This window comes from Pan troglodytes, chromosome 1 (assembly GCF_028858775.2).
Source record: "Pan troglodytes isolate AG18354 chromosome 1, NHGRI_mPanTro3-v2.0_pri, whole genome shotgun sequence".
Classification (NCBI taxonomy): Eukaryota; Metazoa; Chordata; class Mammalia; order Primates; family Hominidae; genus Pan; species Pan troglodytes.
Genome location: NC_072398.2, coordinates 9,925,589 through 9,945,075, shown reverse-complemented (window position 1 = coordinate 9,945,075; position 19,487 = coordinate 9,925,589). Strand labels below are relative to the sequence as shown.

General features: G+C 36.4%; 1 long non-coding RNA gene across 1 annotated transcript in view; it reads right to left on the bottom strand.

Annotated features, from left to right (window-relative positions):
- Positions 1 to 18,869, bottom strand: part of LOC107974295 (uncharacterized) — an 80,446-nt gene extending 61,577 nt beyond the window's left edge. The window contains exons 1-3 of the long non-coding RNA XR_008537720.2: positions 18,402 to 18,869; positions 16,870 to 16,975; positions 14,317 to 14,583 (exon numbers count right to left, since the gene is read on the bottom strand). This is a non-coding gene — a long non-coding RNA (uncharacterized LOC107974295). The remainder of the gene's footprint in view (positions 1 to 14,316; positions 14,584 to 16,869; positions 16,976 to 18,401) is intronic.
- Between the last annotated feature and the right edge of the window lie 618 nt (positions 18,870 to 19,487).

Sequence of the window (19,487 nt, the reverse complement as noted above, 5' to 3'; positions counted from 1 at the left end):
TCTGTTGCCCAGGCTGGAATGCAGTTGTGCGATCTCAGTTCACTGCAACCTCTTCTCCTGCCTCAGCCTCCTGAGTAGCTGGGACTACAGGCACATGCCACCACACCCAGCTAATTTTTTTGTATTTTTAGTAGAGATGGGGTTTCACCATGTTAACCAGGGTGATCTTGATCTCCTGACTTTGTGATCTGCCTGCCTCGGCCTCCCATAGTGCTGGGATTACAGGGCTGAGCCACCGCGCCCAGCCTAAAGCAATAATTTCTAATAATATGCTCTTTAAAAAAGTTAATCTCAAAACAATAAGTTAAAAACAAATGAGAAATTCAGATGCTGGATTGTAGGTGAGCTGGTCACCTCCTGGGAGAACTCATTCATTCCTTATTCAGAGCAAAATGTTCTAGGTTGATCAAGGGAGAACTGACATTCTGAAAGCTACGCCAAGGGCAGGGGTTTTAGGGGTGAAGATCAAAGCAGCGCCGAGTGTTCTTCCTCTTAGCAGTTTGTGTTTCTTTCCTCTCCAGCTGTGGCTATGATAAGGTAGACTAAAGATTACTTCTCCTTGTGGGTGCTCTTAAACTTAGAAGGTAAACCAATAGGCACAGTTTAGCCTGTTGTAAGGTACAAGTTCAAAATACCAAAACCTATTTTCTTTCTAGGCAATAACAATAAAAAAACAAAAGTGGAAATTTTGAAAAGTAATATTGAAAGTACTCAGGGTTAAATCTGCCAAAAGGGATGCAATGCCTATATAGTGGAAACCACACGACATTGCTAAGATGAATTAAAGACCTACATAAAGGACAGGTGTATTCACGGCCAAAGAATTTAATAATTTTAACATGACGAATGTTCCATAGATTCTACATAATTCAATCAAAATCTTAGTAGGCATTTTTTGGAAAATTTAAGAAGCTCATTCTAAAATTCATGTGGACTTACAATAATCCTATATTACCAAGACAATGTGGCATTTGTATTGAAAGAGATTAATAAAATAAGTAAGTCCAGAAATGAACCCCACATATATATCAATAATTTTTGGACAAGGTTCAAAGGCAACTCAGTGGAGGAAAAACAATGTTTTCAGGTAATGTTGCTGGAAATCTTGGATCCATACATACACACACACACAAAATTTAACAACTTCAATTTATACCTAGCAACATACACAAAAAAAACTCAAAATAGATCACAAAGCTAAGTATAAAACCTAAAATTACAAAACTTCTAAAAGAAAACAAGTAAAAATCTACATAATCTTGGGTTATGCAAAGAATTCTTAGATATAACACCAAAAGTACAAACTATAAAAGTACAAATTGATAAACTGGATGAAATCAAAATTAAACAAATTTGCTCTTTGAATGATACTGCTAAGGAAATAAAAAGCAAAGTCACAGATAGTGAGAACATTTCTGTAATTCATATATCTGATAAGGAACATTTGTATCCAGAACATATAAAGAAGTCCTAAAATTCAGAAGGAAGAAAACAACTCAAATTTTTAAATGGTCAAAGTATTTGAACAGATACATTATCCAAGAAGTATAATCATGGCAACTAAGCACATGAAAAAATGCTTAACACTATTTGTCAGTAGAAAAATACAAATAAAAATCACAGTGAGATAATACCGAGACAGCCAAGTATAAATAGGTCCCTGGAGAACCTCTGACCGGCCTGGGCACTGGGAGGAATGGGCACTAGGTGGAGCCTCGGGAAGTTCGCGCAGATTGCACAGAGGCGGAACCTGGCCTGTCTTCTTCCGGGATGGAACCAGGAATTCAATCTACAAGGCCAGAAGCATATATACTAGCAGAACTTTTGCTCTTCTGAGAGTCCCTCTTTTCCTTCTTTTTTCCTTTTTACCCAATAAATTCCATTTTTCTCACCCTTCAAATGGTCTGCGAGCCTGATTTTTCGTGGTTGTGTGACAAGGACGCCTTCTTTAGCTGAATGAAGGAAAAGTCCTACAACACTATGTCACATCTATTTGAATAGCTAAAATTAAAAGGACTGGTCCTATCAGTATTCATTAGGATGTAGAGAAGCTAGAAATCTCATACAGTGCTCATGGGAATATGAAAAGGTGCAACCAATTTGGAAAATAGTTTGAAAGTTTCTTAAAAAGTTATATATGTAGCTATCATAAAACACAATCATTCCTGGACATTTATCCAAGAAAAATGAAAGCACGTGTCCATTTAAAGGTGTTTACATGAATGCTCAAGCAGCTTTTTTGGTAATAATCCAAGCTGGAAACAGCCCAAATGTCTGTCAACAAGTGAATGGATAACAAATTGTGGTATATAGACAAGATGGAATACTATTAAGGAATAAAAAGGATAAATTCTTATTGATACATGCAACACCATGGAAAAATTTTAAAATGGTGAGTTGAATGAAAGACACACAAAAAAATCATAAGATTCAATGTATTTAACAATCTAGGAAATGCAAACTACACTGTAGTTGCAGAAAGTCCATCAGTGATTGTGAGAAGTTGGGGTGGTGAGAAAGGTGAGATAGAAGGATTATCAACGGACATGAGAAAACTTTCGGGGGTGATTATTATGTTATTATGTTATATTGAGTGTTCTGATGGTATTACTGGTGCATTTACATGTCAAAATTCACATTGTACATTTTAATATGTTCAGCCTATTATATAACAATTATATTTTAATAAAGTTATTTAAGCAAAAGATCACTTTGAATGATTGGGTAGCTGTAGAGAATAGGCTACTTAGAATCAATGAATTTAAAGATGAAATTCCATATAGGTCAATTAGTCCAAATCTTTATATGACACTTGAATTTTCTCTACAATATCAATAATCACCGGGCTGAACACCACAGAATTGAGAGACTTACTGTCTTCCAAGGCAACTCCTAACAACTTTGAGAGCTGTTAGATTTTGTTTTTTAATACTTGATTGTAAGGAGTCAAAATAATGGCCTCTGTGGTAGTCACACATGGATCCTTAACTAACTCTTCAGCATTTCAGGGCTTTCTTAAAAATATGCAAAATATTTTAAGTTTAACCCTTCAAATGTTTGGGGGAAAAAAATCAAGGTTCCATGAATTTTTCTTTTATAGGATAAAAAGCTCTAGGTACTTTATTCAGTAAATATTTATTGACCACCTACTATGTTCCAAACTCTATTTATGGTACTGAGAACAGAGTGGAGACAGGAGAAGATGCCATCTCTGACCTCATAAAAGGGAAGAGAAATGTTATGCAATTCCTAACAAAATTTGATGCCATTTAGCATAGTATAGGGGCATGGCACAAACTACAAGATCATGTTACAATGTTTATAATCTAATTTAGTCATCAAGGAAGGCCATCTACACAATGTTAAGCTTCAGTTGAAACTTACAAATAAGTAAAAAGTTATTCATACAAAGATGGGTTTGAAGTGTGTTCCAGCCAGACTGGATACCATGTGTGTCTTATAAAGGAGCCAAAAATGGCCTGATGTGTTTCTTCTTCCCTACAGGATGGGACCCATTTGTTCACAATCCCACCAGCACCAAACTTAAATTTTACACATCCAGGTGTTTAAGCATAACCCAATTAAGCAGATTTTTAAAGCCATTTGGAGTCTATATGCTTTGCAAGTTTCATGAAACTATACCCAACATCTCCTAGCTATAGATAAGATAAACCTTGTAGCCATTAAAAAAAGAAAAGAAAAGAAAAAAAAAAAAAACCATGCAAGCTACTGCTGCCCTTCTCAGCTCTCTGATCCAGGGACTCATTCTCTGTGCTGAGAAACATTACCGTTCTGAGTTGTGGCGTTCCTTCTCACTTTCCTCACTATGTCCTCTAGATGGTTTCATGCTGTTAGGGACTGTCTAGGCAAAGAGACAGCTTCTCCTTCACCTTCTGAAGGCTCATGGAAAATCACTGACAAAGGCAGATTTATTGGAGAGAAGGCACATAAATTTATTTGTTCACAGTTTTATGTGGTATGGGAGCCTAGAGAATGAAGACTCTACTATGTAGAGGAAAGTGTTCATTTTTATGCTTCAGTTCAACAAAATATGGACTGCCGTGTAGAAATAGGACTGGACAAAGAAGGAATGGTCTAATGCTAGCAGAGTGAGTGGGGAAGCCCAGCAAGGCCTGTCAGCTTCGGTTCTTCTTGGCCTCTCTGAGCAGCATTCCTGCATTATATGTATGGGGCAGGACCCCCTCTGGAATGGGGGTCTTACAACCCACAGTCAAACCAGGTGGGTCAAATAATTTCTTTATGGCCAGATTTTAGAAAGAAAGGTGAGAGGAAAGTTAGAGTAATATTTTTAGGTTTTATGTCTGGCTTGGGGGAATAGAGGTTCTGGTTTCTATGACCTGCTTTGGGGAAGAGAGATGCCAGTTTTTGTGTCTCGCCTTGGGAAAAAATAGCGAGCTACAGACAGGAGGGCAGGAGAAGGTCAGAGAGACTGCTTCTGAGGCCTTCATTTTGGAGTACTGTTTCTGATACCCTACAGGACTTCCCCTATATGCACACCTGTCAAAGCAGCAACCTAAATAAAGCTCATTGTGCACTATTGCTACCTAAGCATCCTTTTGTTTTCCATGATCAGCCCCAAAATTCGTTTAACTCACCACAGACCAAAAGTGCAAATGTGAAAGAAAAAGAAGTGCTGAGCAACTTAAATGAATTTTTTAAATAATATATTATATGAAATAGGTTTTAGTTCTTAAAATATCCTATACTCTCATTTGGACACATTGATTTTAAAGAAAGAGTTCCTTGACCGAAAGTAGTATACACTTCCAATTAAACAGGATTGACACTTTCTATTCTTTAGATACTATTATTTACTCATTGGTGCAAATTTGATTACCCATGTGATTGTTAACTTCTCATGCTAAAAAGTCATTGGATTTGCTGTTATCTAAGATTCCTGTCTCTTAACACATGCTCCTATTGTCATATTTCTACTGTTTATATTTGTGTGATTTTTGCTAAACAAAAGTGTGAAGACTGTATTTTTCTCTCTCTCCACATATATATATATACTCAAAAAACTTGTAAGCATTTATCACTAATTAAATATTTACATTAATATCTTCATATATTGATTTATTAATTGTATTGTCCATTTACCACATTATTCTGGTATTCTGGCCAGGTTAATTCCAACCTCAACCCTTTATGATTTAATAATTGTGATTTATTATTTTTCTCTACATGTCTAAAATTTAATAATCAGTATATACTGACATTATTATATATTTACTAACATTATTCTATATTTACTAACATTATTCAAAAAAGGAAAAATTAAAATGTTTTCTTTTATATTAGTTCCTTAAGATAAAGTTCTTATGAACATACAATGCAGGTGTTCAACAAATGTCAAAAGTAAATTTCATAACCTACTTCTTTAAGCAACACACTTAGTGGCCCAGAACAATATATTATGAATGTTATACCTCACTGCATTGCTTCCAAAATGTATGTCAGTTACAGATATAGGCCTTCTCATATTGCATGTTCTTCCCATTTATAAGTAAATAACAGTGCCCATGCAATGTATCTGTCCCAGTAAAATGTGGAAGTTCAAATATATTTCTTCTAAATAATCACCTGAAATTACTAATTGTTGATTATATTCTCTAAAGAGTTGATTAATTAATTTATTAAATCATCATGAGGTTCATTAAGCCAGAGCCGTGACAGAGAATTAAATAAAGAAGTAGCTATGTGCAAACATTTTTTTAAACATTGCAACTATTTTCTCAGTTGCGTTTCATCCATATCCTCTGTCTCTCAGGCTGATTTAAATCTGGGTAAGTTGGTGGCACTTTAATATGCAAAGAAGTTCTGTGTTTTCACAGCAGATCACCCACTAGAACTAGAGTTAAACTTTATTTAAATTTCTCATTAGATAATTTGAAAGTGACAAAGAAAGAGGGGCTGTGGAGTGACAGGTATGAGAAAATAAAAGATATTTACAATAAGGTACAACAATAACGCTATTTCTTTTTGAGTGTTTACTATACACCAAGCATAAACAAGCTTCATGTTAATTCTCATAGTAACTTAGTGAAGACACTACTATTATCATCATTTTAGATGAGGTCAATGTCAGATCACAAGCACCTGATAGTATTGTACTCAAACCCAAGTTTCTCAACACCAAAGTTCATATGCTCAAAATAGACCTCATACTACTCTCATGTAATAAGTCAAGTGGTTAATGATGTCATTACCAAATAAGGAGCCTTCTAGATGGGCAAAGAAATTGAACAAAATCTGCAAATGTAACATGAAATACTGCAAAAAATATTATAAGCTACACACTGAAGGTATTAATACAAGTTAGAGTTTTATGTTTTTAGACAAAGTTAATTGGATTTCCACTTCCCATTAGGATGCAGGAGTACATAAAAGAACTTCTGTTCCGTGGTGGTAGCAAGACAAAAATAGATACAGTAAAATTTATTATCTTTATAAAGCTATGAAGAGCAGTGGACATAGAGGTGTCTTGAGCACAATTCCAAAGAGAGATAATCCCTTCCTGGGTGATCAAAGTGCGACTGCCACACTGGGGTCAAGGACTTAGTGTGGGAATAAGTGGGTAATGGACTGGTCCTTCCATAGGCAGAGAGCCTTACGGAGACATTGTGAAACCAGCCAATGTTATAATGACACATTGGAAGACAGAAAATTACCAAATAGTCAATATTTCAGCCTGACAATCCTCCCACTGCCCTTTTGAGATGATTGCTGAGTAAAGGCAACTGAACTGAGTGAAAAGCAGAAAGTCATGAAGCGAAACTACCTACATTTGCAATTCAAACCCCTCCCTGCTTGAGTCCTGAAAAGAGCAAAGAAATTGGCTGCAGAGAAAAGACCGACTGCCTAAATCCAATATGAAACCACAGGTGAACACAATCAATTCATGGTTCCAGGCACACAAACACAAGTAAAACTCTTCATGGAATCTGAAAACTCATTCCTTAAGAGTACTTGCCCCCACAGAGAGGAATGGGCTTGAACTCTCTTACGAGAAATCACACAAAACAAGAACAATAAAATACATTATAGTTCAATCTGTACTCTTTTTAATGTAAATAAATGCTCAACATTTAATTAATTTTTAAAAATGATATACAAGACATCAGGGAATGTTACCATGATTAAATGGAAAAACTAGTTGACAGAAACAGAGCAACAGATAACCCAGATATGGGAATTAGCAGGAAGAAGTTTAAAAGGACTATAATAAGTATATTAAATAATTATGAAGTAAAGCAATGAAACAAAAGAAATAAATTGGGAGAAGAGATGGTGAAATACAGAATAGAAAACAAACTATATAAATGAAATAAAAAATCTAAAAAGTAAAAATACAACATACAAAATGTAAAATGTATTCAAATTTAGAAACTTAAAGCAGTCTAAAACATTCTTCCCCTCCTGTCCTTTGTGAACATTTTGGGCACAGTTTGGACACAGCAGAAAGAGTTGATGACTCTTAAACAGATGGATAGAAATTATCCAAATTGAAGTATAGTGACATATATATACACATATAGATGTATATATTTATATATAATATATATTTATGTATTTATATATAAACATATCTAAAATATATATTTATATATAAAATATATACATATAGATGTATAAAATATATACATCTATGTTTACATATGTATATGAAAAGACAATGAATGCTAGTAGACAATAAAATGAGACTTTCAGTGTGTGAAAAGGGAAAAAAGTCCCTGCAATTCTTTCTTCAATATTCAGCAAAATTATCTTTCAAAAATAAAGAAATCTTTAGATACTTCAAAGCTGAGAGAATTTATTGGTTCCCAAACCACCCAAAAAATATGCTGAAGGAAGCACTTCTAATGAATGAAGAAATCCCAAAGTATCTTTAAAGAAAAAACAACTAGAAAGGTCAGGAGCACAACGCCAATCTACAAAATTTAACTGTATTTCCACAGAATAGCAACACATAGTTGGAAAATGAAATTTTAAAAGTGTACTATGGTATCAAATACATAAAACACTCAGAATAAATTTATTGAAAGATACGCAAGAACTTGGCAATTAAATATAAAAATCAATGTAAGAGAGGTTAAAGTTGATGTAAGTAAATGAAGAGATATGCCATGTTCATGAATTGGAATCAATATTATTAAGATGTTAATTCTCAAATTAAAGTATTGATTCAATGCTATCTAGATGAAAAGCACTGCTTCTTTGCAGAAACTGCAAGTTCCTTCTATAATATATATGGAATTGAAAAGGATCTGGCATAGCCAAAACAATCTAGAAAAACAAATTTCAGTATTTGGTTTCAAGGCAATATATTGTATTATAAGAGACACTTATTTCCTAATTGCAAGGCTTACAATAAAATTACATTAATTTTGACAACATGATTTTGACAAGAAGTTAGGTAAATACATCAATGGAACAAAATAGGGAGTCCTATGAATTAATGCAATTCAGAAAAAAAGTCTGAAATAAATGGTGTTAGTACAATGAAACAATGGACCTTTTACACTGTTCAAAAATTAACTGCAAATGGACTATAGACCTGAACATAAAAATTAAGCTATAAAGCTACCAAAAGCATAAATAAGGAAATATTTTCTCATCTTAGGGTAGACACATATTTTGTAGACATGGCAATAAAAAGTACTAAATATAAAAGAAAGAAACAGTAAATTGAAATCATGCTCATCAAAAGACACCAATTAAGAAGGGAAAGAAAAAGATACAACTGGGAAGAAAATGATTACACTTCATTTATCTAACAAAAGACATATTCAATTACATAAAGAACTCCTACAATTCAGCCTGGGCAACAGAGTGAGATTCTGTTTCTACCAAAAAAAATTTTTTTTTAAATTATCCAGGCATGGTGGTGTGAGTGTGTAGTTCCAGCTACTTGGGAGGCTGAGGTGTGAAGATTGCTTGACCCAAGCAGTCCAAGACTGCAGTGATATATGATCATGCCAGGAAGCTCCAGCGTGGGTGACAGAGCAAGACCTTGTCTTTAAAAGACAAAACAAACACACACACAATTTAATAATATAGGACAAATTATCTAATAAAAATTGGCAGAAGACATGAACAGACAATTTCCAAAAGAAGATAGATGGATGGCTAATAAGCACGGATACTCCTTGACTTATGATGGGGCTTCCTTCCAATAAACCCATCATAAGTTGGAAATATTGTAAGTCAAAAATGCATTTAATACATCTAACCTGCTGAACATCATTGCTTAGCCTGGCCTTCCTTAAATGTGCTCAGAACGCTTATTTTAGCCTAAAGTTAGACAAAATCATCTGTCAACACAGTTCATGAGGTTGCTTAGCCTCATGAACTGTGGCTCACTGCCTCTGCTCAGCATCCCAAGAGTTTCCTACCACATGTCACTATCCCAGAAAAATGTCAAACTTCAGAATTCAAAGTACGGTTTCCACTGAAAGTATATCACTTTTGCGGTTTCTACTGAAAGTGTATCATTTTTGCTCCATTATAAAGTCAAAGAATCATAAGCTACACCATCCTAAGTAAGGGATCGTCTGTAAATGAAAAGGTGCTGAATATCATCGGGAAAACTTAAATCCACAATGGCATCCCACTGCACATCCACTGGAATGAAAACAAATAAAAAGCCAGGCAAGGCATGATGGCTCACACCTGTAATCCCAGCATTTTGGGAGGCCGAGGCAGGCAGATCATCTGAGGTCGGGAGTTCAAGACCAGCCTGACCAACATAGAGAAACCCCGTCTCTACTAAAAATACAAAATTAGCTGGGCATGGTGGTGCATGCCTGTAATCCCAGCTACTCGGTAGGCTGAAACAGGAGAATCGCTTGAACCCAGGAGGCAGAGGTTGCGGTGAACTGAAATCGCACAATTGCACTCCAGCCTAGGAAACAAGAGCGAAACTCCATCTCAAAAAAAAAAAAAAAAAAAAGCCAGACAAACTTTTTTATTAAAAAAGTTTAATAAAGATAGGAGTCAATGAGAATCCTCACATATGTCTAGAGGGAGTGCAAAATAGTATCAACACTTCAGAAAACTGATAGGCAATTTTATATAAACTTAAATATATACTGGATCTTACCAGTTCCTCTTCTAGGTATAAACATGAGAGATATGAAAGCATGTGATCACTCAAAAAGACAAATACAAAAATGTTAATAGCAGAAAATATCCATCACCAAAAGAATGGAGAGTCAATATAGTTTTATACATTGCTGAGTAGAATATTCTACTCAGAAATGCAAAAGAATAAAGAATTTATGTTCACAAAGCATGGATAAATCTTAAAAACATTATGTTGGAAAAAATAATGCAAAACAAAAGCATATACTATATCATTCTGCTTATATGGAAGTCAATGAAAAGCAGAATTAAACCATCATGCTAGAAATCAAAGTAGCGTTTACTCCAGGGGGAGTTTGAGCATTGACTGGAATGAGGCACAAATATTATTTCTGGGGTGATAGAACCATTCTGTTTTTTGATTAAGGTTTTAGTTACATGGGTATATACATTTGTTAACATGCAACAAACTGTACTGTTAAGATTTACGTACTACACTTTAAATAAATTACACCTCAATTAAAAAATGTCTAAAGGGTACTTGAATGAGGGAAAAATGAAAGACATGCAGATCCCAAAAAGCAAGAGTGTCTCCTTAGAAAATATCCAGGATTAGGCAAATCTTGTTTTTTATTGTGTCGATTCCAACCTTCTTCTTTAAAATGAATTTGGAAAATATAAACAGTAGGTTAACAGATTATGGGAAGCTTTTTTATTTTTAAGGAAGAATACAAAGGTATTCTTATATTTTGCCTTACTGTAAAACTCCCTAAACTCTACATTTGTGATAACTAAGCTTTCCTTTTAGGTTCAGGATCCATTACACTTCCTGAGTGGTGGAAATTTTGGTTCTTCAAGGATCTCAGTGTCAACATTTTTCAATATCTGACCCTGGTTTGCACTGATGTTTATATTTTGCTTATTTGTCTATGGACCAGTATGATTCATCCCTTATCTTGTACCCTCAGTTGCTTAAAGATTACCCAATTTATAAGTGACTCAACTGATATTCCCTGCCTGGTCCTCAAATTTCATCAGGACTGAAATTCTTTCTCCACAGATCACTCAAAAGCTGCTTATTAGAAGTTTACTATGTGCCAGACACTATATGGTAAGCACTGAATGTATTGCAGAGATGAAGGAACAAACACTTTCTAATTCTTCTGGGAATTAGAATTGTGCCTTTGAATACAGTGAGTGAATATCTGTTTGAGTACTTTATTATGCATTAGACACATGAAAAAATGCAGTACGTCCTAATGGAAAGAAAATTGTAAAATCAAAATTAACATTTATTTAAATATCTCTTTAATGAAATATTGTTGCCTATAGTTGTCAACTTAACATTCACAAAAACCTAATTAAATCTGTCAGGATTTTGTCATTTAAACTTTTACATTACAAAAATTCCCAGGCTTATGGTATAATTACAGATAGCATATAGCCAATTGTATATTAAAGATATTCATTCAAACATTTTTGAAATCATAGAGATACTCTTTTAAAACTTGGATAGAAAATAGTTTAATACAGAATCCAGATGTCTTTTAATATGTCTGATATCATATATTCATTGGGGTAGGTGAGGCTGAACAACAAGTGTACTCAGAAATATAATGGGTCAGCAAACTGAAAGTTTTTAATGTTCACCTATTTAATACCTATGGGAGTTCCAGGTAGGTGGACATTGGGGCTGGTGGAGCAGCTGAGTCTATGTTCTGCTTTATTTCCTAGAGTCGAGCAGGAAAACTAACGTAAGTCATGCTTGTGGGTATTCCTTGTGGCATATATTGCTTTGGCCCACCTTATTTCATCTACAGCTCAGTTATACAGTCTCTTATAGGTTAAGACATGGAGACTAGCAATAGAAAGGAGTGTGGTAAACAGCTAATCCATCTCTTGGTCTGGGAGTGCCTAGAGAAAATGAAAGTTATAAGATCACTGCTTGTTACCACTGCTTTTTATTTTACTTTATTTTTATTTTATTTATTTTATTTTATTTTATTTTATTTTATTTTATTTTATTTTATTTTATTTTACTTTTTGAGACAGGGTCTCACTCTGTCACCCCAGGCCGGAGTGCAGTGGTTTGATCTTGGTTCACTGCAGCCTCCATCTCCCGGGTTCAAGTGATTCTCCTGCCTCAGCCACCCAAGTAGCTGGGATTACAGGCGTGTGCCACTATGCCAAGCTAATTTTTATATTTTTAGTAGAGACAGGGTTTCACCATGTTACCCAGGCTGGTCTCGAACTCCTGAGCTCAAACAAACCACCTGCCTCGGCCTTTCAAAGTGCTGGGATTACAGGTGTGAGCCACCGTGCCCAGCCACCACTGCTTTTTAAATCATAAATTCGCTTATTATCTGCTACGTGAAACAGACAGCATTTTTCACAAACCTGTCAAAATTGGTTCCAATAAAATTTTACTTTAACTGAATGGCTACGATGAATACTTCTTTTATAACATAGATTTTTTTCAGACCCTTTTTACAAAAACGAAAGTACCTGATCGTTTTGTTCTCTTTGTTGAAAAAGAATGAAAAAAGTAAATTTATTCTAAATCTTTTCTTTATAAGTGATAATAATTTGAGTATCCCCACAACACTTTATGAACCAGATTAATCCACTAAAATCACATGTGTATAAAATACATAAGATGGCATTTTATACATATTTTTCCTCCTTAGACTCTAGCACAGGGTCCTATGACCATATCCGGAATTCCCAGGTGTTTGTTAAGTTAGAATTGCTTTGACCGAAAAAGAGCAAGCTGTATGGTATCTTCAAGAATTTTGTGTAACAGAATTGCTTAGAAATCTTGTTGGTCATTCAGTGTCCATTTTCCAGGAAGATCAGATGTTACTTTTACTACCTGATCCCTTTATTGCTTGTTGTTTATCATACACTAGGCACAGTACTTGGTAATTTGAGGATTACGGAGGTTTTCAAGACACTATTCCTTCTCCTCAAGGAGTTCACTGAGGAAACAAGGAAGAATGCTGTGATTGTGACAGTGAATTAATATTAGGACAAGCCAAGGATTTCTCCTTGTACTAGTGATAAGAACTTTTCTATTTTGTTTTATTTATTTATTTATTTAGAGACAGAGTCTCGCTCTGTCGCCAAGGCTGGAGTGCAGTGGCATGATCTCAGCTCACTGCAAGCTCTGCCTCCCCGGGTTCACGTCATTCTCTTGCCTCAGCCTCCTGAGTAGCTGGGACTACAGGCACCTGCCACCACGCCTGGGTAGTTTTTTTTTTTGGTTTTTTTTTTTTTTTTTTTTTTTGTATTTTTAGTAGACACGGGGTTTCACCGTGTTAGCCAGGATGATCTTGATTTCCTGACCTTGTGATCAGCCCGCCTCGGCCTCCCAAAGTGCTGGGATTACAGGTGTGAGCCACCGCGCCCGGCCCATAAGAACAGTTTTTAAAGAAGACTACAAACCACTTCTCTTTGGAATTTTACTCATTTCCTTCTCTGGAAGCCGTGTGATAAAGCCAGGTGACTTGTGAATATCTTCTTTAGCATCTTGACTTTAAGTATAGCAGTATGCTGTCTGAATTATTTTAAAAAAATATATTCCTACAACTCTGCTAGGTTTTAATATTATAATGGTTAGACTTACAATCTCCTTCACCTCAATTAGTCCTTTAACTTTAAACATATTAGGCCAAGCATATCTCATAAAGTTATCACAAGAGACTAAAGTAAAGGAGCAGTAGTTCATAGGAATGCATTTAAAATTATTTTATATTTCTTAAAGTGCTGATAGTTTTCAGTAAAGGAGAAATAAAATCCACTCAAAAAAGTGGCCTTTCTTCATCCTTAGTAATATTCCATTAGCAATAAGATACTTGTGTGTGCGCATATGTGTATGTCTGTGTTTGTACGTGTACAACATCTCGACAGCTTAGTCATTTTATGAATCTCCTTAGAAGCCTGCTGTTTGCTCTGTTTGTTGACAGTAGGTGTTAATACGGATCCAGATATCTCTAGTCTAACCACAGATGCAACTGAGACCTCAGAGCATATACTGGATTATAGGTGGCTACAAATTCTTAGTCATTCTCCCTATAAAGGGATGTAGTCTAGTTTCCTTTCTCCTGAATCTGGACTCAGCCTGTGACTCACTTGATTGGTAAAAAGCAGAACTAAGTAACATTGCACGATTCCCAAAGCTAGGTCATATGAAGTGTTACACCTTCTGCCTACCTCTTTTGGAGTGCGTGCTGTAGGCACTCTCCTTCTGAGAACTCAGTTGTCATTGTGAGACTCCCATGCCACAAGGACAGCCCTGTGTAGATATCCAGTCAATAGCCATAGCTGAGCTCTCAACCAGGAACTGGCATCAAATTCCACCCATGTGAGTGAGCCATTTTTGGCATGCAATCAGTCACGCCTTCTGCTGACTGCAGCTTCCTCTACTACATGACAGACCTCAGGTGAGAACCATTCAGCTGGGCCCAGTAGTCCACAAAGCTGTAAGAGAGAATAACGGAAGCCACTAAGTTCTATGATGGCTTATTACACAGAAATAGATAATCCCAAGCCAGTGAACTCAGAAGCCCATCGTTCAGTTTAATTCTGTTATCTTTTCAACCTCAGAATAACTGTGATCAAAGCTACATCACTCACACTTCAAACAGGCTTCATCTTGCTCTGGAGAACTCATCTTGGTATAATTTTATGTGACTAGGGATAGAAAGACTCAAATGATCTTTGATTGACTTCATTTAAGTTTTGATTCTGCTTTATAAAGTAGATTTGCATGAGGGTACTTGCAAGTTTGGAACCACCTTTCATTAAAAAAAGAAAAACTGAAAATACTTTATTATTAATGGATAGTTTATACTTAACAGGTAAAATCAAGAGTTTGCTATAAGTTTTCTCTAAATGTACCCTAGATGTAAACAGGGCCAACACTTTCCCCAAGGTCTAGACAATATTGGTCCAAATTCACATTTATTGATTAATGAAAAATCCAATGCCTTCCGTAAAATTTCTGTGAAGTAACTAGGTTGGAAGAGGGTTCACCTGATGTTCTTAGGGCGACCTCTGGTTTTGAGATCTTGCTTCTGAATTTAATGAATTTCAGAACCTTACTGACATCCAATTCGTACAGTTCTTATTCCAAGTTCTATAGACCTAGATAAGCACACTGTAATTCTTTAATTTCCTCCAATAAATTGTAAATAGATTTCACTGTGGGTTCAGGGAATACATAGACACATATTAAAAGTCAACTCAACAATAGATATGCAGGTTCCTTAAAAACAATCAAAGAACCATAAGGCAGCTCTCAATCATTCCACAAAAGTGGCATTTGTCACTTGTGCTCATATTCTGTTGGCAAAACTAAGTGACATGGTCAACCTTCATGTCAGCTGGACAGAAATGGATTCTCCTCCTCAAAGGAGGTATTGCAAAGCTCATATGGCAATGGGAGAGGGCAAAAATCCTCTTACAGTTAGTGGATTCATTATGTGAAGAACATTCTAGAAGAGGGACTAGCAATTAGAATGCATTTGAGGCAATAATATGCTTGATACATTTTGGAGACATCATCAGGACAGGTTTGTCTGTAACAAAGTGAAGAAGAAGAATAATGAAAGAAAATGAGGATCATAGAAATAGTCAGGATTGTGTAGGTTGTGGTTAAGACTTAAAATTGTATTTTAAATGGGATGAAAAGCCAGAGAGGGATTTGAAAGGAATGGTATGATATGATTTACATTTTAAAAGAATGATGCCGCCTTTTAAGTGGGGAATTAATTCTGTTGCATGGCAATGGAAACAGGGAACCCAATCAAGAGGCTTTTTCAGTAGTTCAGGTAAGAAAGGAATGCAACATTGATGTTGGAGTGGTGATGTAGCAGAAAAGGTAGTGAGAAATAGTTGGATTATGGACATCTTTTAATGGAAAAGCTGAAAAGTTTTTGGTGACTTTGATGGCATAAGGAGGAGGAAATAAGGGGACATTTACTGAAAATCTCTCATGGAATAGCAGATTTGGAGACAGGCATATCTCAGATATGTTAAAATTGAGATGGCTATTTGACATCCAATAAGACATATATGGTATGTAGCAGGACATATGAGTTTAAACTCAAAAGAGGGACCTGGAAGATACTAAATTTGGGTGAACGAGCAAATGAATGGTAGATAAAATCATGAGACAAAAATACAGGGTCAGTATAGACAAGAAGAGAAGTTTAACGTCTGATTCCTGGGGCACTGTCATATACAGAGGTCAAGGAGGATAGAAAGAAACAGACAGTTTAAGAGAAACCAGGGTAATGGTTTTCCTGGAAGAAAATGTCTCAAGAAAGACAATGTTTTGTGTGCTATTTATAGACCAAGTAAGATGGAGGCTCTGAGTTGTATATTATATTTAGAACTGTGTGACCAGGATGAAAGTGCTAGGTATTTCAATGAAGTGATGGGAATGAAAATTGTACTGGAGTAAGTTAAGAAAAACTGGGAGATAAAAAGGCATAAGCACAGCCAGGTCATTTTTAAAGAGCTGTCTTTAAAAGGGAAGAAGCTAGATGAGTATATAAAGTCAGGAGTTAGTTTTTTCGTTTTGTTTTGTTCTTATTCTGAGGATGTCACAACAGGTCTACATTTACTCATCACTGGCTCATTTATTTGCGTGTTAAAGTAAATACACACACACATACACGAACACACACAATCAACATAGCACATCTTTGTAGTAGTGAGATGTTCTTTGCCTTAGCCCATCCCATCTGTTCAACTTCTCACCTCGTTCATTCTGTGTTTAAGCAGCACACGAATTTTCCCTTTTGTTTCATTTGTCTCCTCTTGACAATGAATCAGCAAATTACTCACAACTGGAAAGGCTTCCATGCTGAAACCATAACAAAGAAAGCAACTCCAATTCTTTTCATCTACTGAAGCCCTCAAGCTTGAGTATCTGAAACTTACAAAGTACTTTCTATAATAATTATTTCATACCAGAGCATATGCAGTGAGGTTGGCAGCACACACAGGAGGAGAGAGTGGAGAGCTAACAAGACAGACAAGATCTCGCAAGAGAAGACAGTGAAAAGCAGTGGTTCATATGTGTTGACTTTCTTGTTGTTATTATCAATTACTTGTGCTTTGGCCCTTTTTGGTTCAGCCTTACTATAAGTTATCAGTTTTTTTAATATTTTCAAAAAATCATTTTTTCATTTTGTAAATTGGGTATTATTTATTTTTGTGTGTCATCATTCTCTACTCTTCACTATATTCTATTGTCTAATTACTTCTACTTTAATTCACTATTTTGTTTCCAAATTTCTGGTGGAAATTTAATTATTGACTTTACAAAGTATATCGCCATCCACCATCCCCAGCTTTCTCCCAAATAACATCAAGAACTCACAATGTTACATTTCTAATTACCCAACTGCCCCATTTCTTGTTATTCTAAGTTTCATATTAACTACTTAGTCTTGCTTATTAATTCTCCAAAATATTTAACATTACCTTTGTTTTCTTAAGTCAATGGTAATTTTATTTTTAACTATTTCATTTTTTAACTAAACTCACTTTTATTTATTTACATATCTATGTAATTTATTTATTTTTGAGACAGAGTCTTGCTCTGTTACCCAAGCAGGAGTACAGTGGTGCAATCACAGCTCTCTATAGCCTTGATCTCCCTAGGCTCAGGTGATTCTCCCATCTCAGCCTCCTGAGTACCTAGGAATACAGGCATGCACCACCACACCCAGCAATTTTTTTTATTTTTTGTAGAGATGAGTTTTTGCCATGTTGTCCAGAGTTTGTCTCAAACTCCTGAGCTCAAGCGATCTGCCCGCATCAGCCTCTCATAGTGCTGGGATTACAGGCAAGAGCCACCATGCCTGTCCACAATTTTTTTTTCTTTATTCTACTTCAAAATTCTGAAGTTAAGTTTCTTTCTTCTTCCTGAAGTATAATAACAACATAGTACTTTTGTTGGTGACCACCTAGAATTGGAATGATCTCTACATGTCATGTGCAATGTCTTTATTTCCACTGCACACAGTGAACATGGAACTGTAGTTTTGTTATATACATAAATTGAGCTATTTTCGCTTAGCACTTAGTAACATGGCTGTGCTGGGAAGTCTAGTTTCAACCTAGCCATTGTTCCTAGCAGGGAATATGGCTTTTCTCTACAGCTGTCTTTTTCTTCTTCTTGGCATTCTACAGTTTCACAACACTGTGTTGACAGATTTATTTTTATCCTAATATTTTATTTAAGTAGTAATGTATTTAATCTGCTCCTTAAAAATTATTTGTACCTTAATGTGTCCAGAATTGGTCGGTTCTTGGTCTCGCTGACTTCCAGACTGAAGCTGCGGACCCTCGCGGTAAGTGTTACAGTTCTTAGATAAGGTGTGTCTGGAGTTTGTTCCTTCAGATGTTCAGATGTGTCCGGAGTTTCTTCCTTTGGGTGGGTTCGTGGTCTTGCTCACTTCACAAGTGAAGCTGCAGACCTTCAAGGTGAGTGTTATAGCTATTAAAGGTGGCACCTCTGGAGTTGTTCATTCCTTCCAGTGGGTTCGTGGTCTTGCTGGCCTCAGGAGTGAAACTGCAGAACTTCCCAGTGAGTGTTACAGCTCATAAAGGTGGCACAGACCCGAAGAGTAGGCAATAGGAAGATTCACTGTGAAGAGCCAAAGAACAAAGCTTCCACAGTGCAGAAGGGGACCACACCACGTTGCCATGGCTGGCTCTGATGGCCTGCTTTTATTCCCTTATCAGGCCCCACCCACATCCTGCTGATTGGTCCATTTTACAGAGAGCTGATTGGTCCATTTTACAGAGAGCTGATTGGTCCGTTTTACAGAGAACTTATTGGTCCATTTTGACAGAGTGCTGATTGGTGCATTTACAATCCTATAGACACAGAGTGCTGATTGGTGCATTTAAAATCCTTTAGCTAGACACAAAAGTTCTCCAAGTCCCCACCAGATTAGCTAGACACAGAGCACTGATTGGTGCGTTTACAAACCTTTAGCTAGACACAGAGTGCTGATTGGTGCGTTTACAACCTTTAGCTAGACAGAAAAGTTCTCCAAGTCCCCACCATCCCAGAAGCCCAGCTGGCTTCACCTCTCACTGGCACTTGCCCTGGGACTTTGCAGCTCCTAGCTGGGGCACTCTGGTAGCCCAGAGGGAGCTCGTCCCAGACAACCAAGAGGAAAAGAGGGGGAGTGAGAAAGAGACGGAGACCCACCATCGTGGCCAATGACCCCGTGAAGAGGGAAAGGCAGTCCACGAACGGGACCCAGCCTCTGATCAAGCCCAGCAGGTGCCGTCCGACCGCGCCCAGTGCGGTGCCCACCGAGCCTGCACCCACCCGGAACCCACGCCGGCCTGTGAGT